Source organism: Mycteria americana, chromosome 5, assembly GCF_035582795.1.
Source record: "Mycteria americana isolate JAX WOST 10 ecotype Jacksonville Zoo and Gardens chromosome 5, USCA_MyAme_1.0, whole genome shotgun sequence".
Classification (NCBI taxonomy): domain Eukaryota; kingdom Metazoa; phylum Chordata; class Aves; order Ciconiiformes; family Ciconiidae; genus Mycteria; species Mycteria americana.
The window spans coordinates 34,839,649-34,844,956 of NC_134369.1; positions in this window are offsets into that span (position 1 = coordinate 34,839,649).

Consider the following 5,308-nt stretch of genomic DNA (forward strand, 5'->3'; position numbering starts at 1 on the left):
TGCGGGCTTGACAGCCGCTTTCAGGCTTCTCTTAAAATTTGGCAGCGGCTCTTCCTGCCAGGCTGAAGTTGCCTCTGATTCAGAGCGCGATGTTGCCGTGCTTTGAAGGCCACGTTGGGATTGCCTGCCTGCGCTGTTCCAAGCAGATACCCTGCTCACCTGCTAACCCACCTCTGCCCTGGAAGAAGGCTCCTTACTGTTAGAAAATGAAAGGATTAACACCTTCTTGGTAATTTGTTTTTGTGCACCTCCCTTTCCTCACATATGGGTTTGGGAGACGGGGGATGTCCAAAACCTCCAGGACCCAAGTAACATTCCATTATCTTCTCTGCAAACCTGCCAGGGCAATGGCAAACCCACGACTAAGTGCAAGTGTGGATCAGGATGAAGAAGTACAATGGCAGTGCTGACCACGGTAGATCAATACGGATCCAAGAAAGCAAGCCACCTGCAGGCTTCCTGTATTAAATAGTGAGGTGTTTTAAGTAAAAGTCTCCAAAAAGAAGTACATGGAAGAAAACTAATGAGAAATCTTTCCAGTGATGGGAAATAGAGAGGTTCCTGAATTGCCCCTATTGTTTCTGGGATTCAGCAGTAGAAAACTGGTGTAGAGTTTGCATGGAATTGGATTAACTGTTTAAGATATCTCCTGCAAGCCAAATCAAACCAGATTATTCATTGTAGGTATCCTGCAAGTATATATGTGTGTGTGCCTATCCTAGAATATATTGAGAATTTCTGAGATGTTAACAAAAATTTCTCACTGCAAGGTCACTGTTTACGTTCAACCTGAAATATTTTGGTGACTTCTGGTAGATCCAGCTCATGTTGACTAGCCAACTCTCCAGCCTCTACACCGTGTCAGCACGGCTTCAGTAGTGCCGCAACACAAACCCGCCATCTCATCTGCAGCCGCTCTGAAAGACAGATCAGGGAGTTATGGCTTCAAGTGTCAAGGAAATGAAACTATCTCAGCGTTTCCTGAGGGGGCATTACAGGCAATGGAGTGATGAGCCAATTTTCTGTCGTCTCAAAGGTGACTGTAAAAATGGCGTCAGAGGGTTTCTGATTTACTCTTTATTCACTCCGTGTCACTTCCCGGTCAGATGCGTTCAGCTTGCAAGTAAACATTGCTTTGTATCTCAGTAGCAGGAAGGCACCTCAGAAGGTGAAAACTTGTTCAGTCTGTCTCTGACTGTTACCAGCAACACAATTTCTACTGTTAATGCTTAGGTGACCGGATTACGCAGCTAAATCCGGGTGTTGAAAAGCTAACAGCCGGTTTGCTGCATTGCTGAGTCTACCTCCGTTTATTGCTGCTGTATAAATTCCTCCAGGCAGAATCTCATGGCGAGTTGTTTGGACTCTTTCCCATTTAAATACATATATGGGTAAGAGTAAATGGATGGATTTTCATCCTGCAGAGCAAACCCATGCCTGCTGAAGGGCCTTTTCTTTCTCTGATATCTAATCCTTTCCTTTGAAAAGTAAATAATGAGACACTTCTACAGATCTGATTAAGCTCCGAGTCCCTTTTTAAATGACAGAAGATCGATACTATTACTAAATCCATTAAACAGTTCTTCACACTTCAGTTGTGTTCTCTCTAGGATATATGAGAAAGAACAGAAGGGTATTTTGGCTATTATAAAGAAAATGCATGATGAAGCCTCTTCTCATATTCCACTTTCTCTCCCTGGCTCCAAGCCACCCACATCTTCCAGGCTCCCCATCCCTTGAATCTGGCTCACAGGCAGATGCAGGAGCGACTTTTGTCTTTCAGTGTCTTAAGCCAGGCTTGAATCCGTCAGTAGCATCTAGAATTTCTGGGGTTTGTTTCCTCTGATGACAAGTGAGCTGAAGTAGGTCTCAGTTTCTGGTTTAGTTTTTGGTTTAGTGCCTGCTTTTTGCTGGTACGCTGAAAGCTTTCACAGTCCCTGGATGAGAATCAGGGCACCGCAGCTCTGTGCACGTAAATGACAATACAGTTTTGCAGCAGTTTTTGAGGTCTCGTATCCATTTTCAAGCCAATGGTTGACCATGTGTGAGGAAAGGCTATAACCTTAGGGACAGGAATGGGGTTTCTTCCCAAGCCAGAGCAGAGGGAGGTTTTCTGTGTGATTTGATGAAGAACAGAGACTTGGCTCTAGAGCTCCCACACTGCAGGCTGGGCTTTGCGCTTCCTGGTATCTTTTCTCAAACAGCTCTCTGAGGTAGGGAACCTCCTTGGCATTTTAAAAAGCTGCCACAGAAAGCTTTGGTCTCCGCAACACAGCATGTTTGTTGGGAACGAGCAGCTCTCCCCATTCCTCCTGTCAAGAAAAACAGTATTGCTGTGACAGGTCAGTACCTCCCGGTTAGCACTAGTTACTGCTTCTACACTCTTACTGGAAAGGTTAAGTACCAAAAAAGCTGGGGACATTGAATCCCCTTTCTCCACCAGAGGTGGACCCTCCAAACCAGAAAGTCCTTTGATATCTCAGAGGTTAAAGGCAAAGTGTTATAATAATTCAGAAAATGAAGTATGCAACCTGACGCACATCCGTGCTTGTCTGTGGCCTGATGTCACTGCCAGCCAACCCGAGAGCTCCATCTGTATCCCGCTCCCTGTAACCACTCCGTAATTATGTCTCATTGTACAGCATTTTTGTTCAACAACTCGCTGGCTGTTTTTCACATCCAATGAATTATTCAGCAGCAGACTGTGTTCTTGTTTCTAACAACAGCAGCAACAATACTTCATGCTCATAGAGTCCCTTCAAAAGTGTGCTGGAAACATTTGCTGAATTTTTCCATGCTCAGCAATAGAAGATGGGGCTAGTTCAATGCAGTGAGAAATGGGGCTCAGCACAGCTCTCTGACACGGGCCAAGTAAAAGAGGGAGCTGCAGAACGAGGAGAGAAGTCCAGCTTCTACTGCTCTATGCAACTGCTCTTCCCCTCTGAGCTACTTTTCAGCAGTGTAGCCATGTGCCAGATCCTGAGCTTCTTTAATCAGCATTATTTCCTTCAATGCCTTGGGGAGATGCCAACATTTGTCTGGATCCAGCCCTCATTTTCAGGCTAAATTCCCATGGATTTCCCATGGATACTTAACATTTTTTTTAGATGTCTTTTAGCTTACTGCTGCCATCAAGAGTGGTGAGTGTTTGGATTATTTCCTCTCTGGGCAGAAGCTGAGCCCCACCAAGTCGGGTTATGAGGGCAGGCTAAGTTTGTACGTGCAACACACTATTCAGTGAAGGCGGATGCTGCATGTTTGTGCCTGGCCACTTCACCTGCACTTCAAAGGTACACTTGGAACCCATGCTTGCCTGAAGATCTCACATAGCAGAACACATAACAGGCTTTATGCCACCACTGATAGTCTTGGAGAGTGAGGGACCTACCTACTCTGCAAGCAGTGATCTGGTCTCAGCAATTAACACCTTTTAACATGAACCTGGGCATGGAGCCCACAATGGGTAGAGAGTTTTAACAGCATCCTACAGCCTTGTTCGATGTAACCAAGCAGCTACAGATTCGACCCTGCTCTTGCCACTGGTCTCCCATAGAGTATCAGATCCAATTCAAAGCTGGCTTTTCCCTGGAATGAAATGTTCAGTGATGTTAGGAGATCACTAACATCACTTCAGTGCCTTCAGAAACTTCATACTACTTGCGACTTGTGTGGGACACATTTCTTCAGTGTTCATTAAAGAAGGAAACACTGGAATGTGTGCATTCAAATCCCGTGACCTACCAAACCAAGTCCTCTGTTGCACGTGCTTTCTACCGTTGGGAAAGAGCAAACAGCAAGCAAATGTCTTTCTGGATGACACTGAGCTACTTGCTACCTGTAAGTACAGGACAAAAATCTATGAAGAAAAGAAGAGTATCCAAAGCATAATCTTCACTGGAATCTGGACATAGATTAACAATTTCTGTGTTTTGGGGTTTTTTTCATTTCTGTTGAGCATCTTCTGGTTTTATGTTCATGGTCAGGTGCATGAGCTGCTAAAAAACCAAGACACCCAGGAGAGCTGGGGATTCAAACCTATGGGTTGCATTGCCTGTGACCTCTGCTTAGAAGGTTTTGAAAGAAACATCTATCCTCTGTCTGTCTGGGGGACGCTGGGGAAAAAACTTGCAGGGTGTGGTGAACAACACACTAGCTCTCGATATTTGTGCCATTGTTCTTGAGTGCTCCCATGTTGCTCAGGCATTAGTAATCCTACTTGTTTTGGATGATCTGAATGTGCCTGACGCTGCAAGGTAATCTAAAAGAGCGGGAGTTGCTTTGCCTGGTGAAAGAAAAGTGTGAGTGATGCTCCCAACAGACTGTGACTCTCAACTGTCAAGTAGTGTTTTCCTTAGCTGCCAAAGCACTGTAGAGCTTGGGCAGCTGTAGAACTTGTTAGCAATACTACAAAAGTGGAACAGGTATATTGATTTCCCCCCACCCAAAAGCTGGGACTTTATGCCGAGCCTTACTTTTGCTTTGTCTTAAAATTTGACCACATGTATCCTTTAAAAAGCAGAGAGATGCAGAGCTGTTCTTTCTGTGGAAAAAGAATTGTGATTTCTGATATCCTGGAATCTAATCGTTTCTCAATCAAATACAATACAACTCAGTAAGGAGTGTTGGCTCCACAGATAGATACAAAAGGATCTGATGGCGACACAGCAGAAGAGAAACTGGGATGAGTCAAAGCAGTCTGGGGCGAGATTTGAACATGAGTCAATGATGTCTTGCTAGTGGAAAGAATCTATAAGTAGGCCTATCGTATATAGGACTTCTGAAATAATGCTTCTGCTCTATCTTGCACTGGAAGACCACACCTGGAGAACTGTCCTGCTTTCAGCACTGCACTCCAATAAAATGTAAACCACCTGGAAGAAATCCAGAGGTGAGTGAGGAGAACAAGCAAGGAGCCAGAAAACTTGATGAGTTGCAGAAATTTTGATGGAAGCTGAAAAAGCATAGTCCTAGAGAAGAGCTTTTCACGAAGATCAGGAATTGCTGCAAAGAGAGAGAATAATTCTTTCATCATATCTACTGTAGAGAAACAAGAAGTAATTGGTTTAAATCACACAAAGGAGACTTAGCTTAAGCTTTAGTAAAAAGTCTCTTAACTTTCCATCTATGAAGGCAGTGGTATTCTGTCATAGGAGGCTTTTAAGAACAGGTTAGATAAACATCTCTCAAGAGCAGTTTAACTTTATCTGACCTAATTGCCTTAAGGCAATGGGGTGATGTAGACGCTCTCTTGAGGCTCTTTTCCAGTCCTATTTTCAGAGCTGGTACTTCCTCAGATTTATGGTGTGAG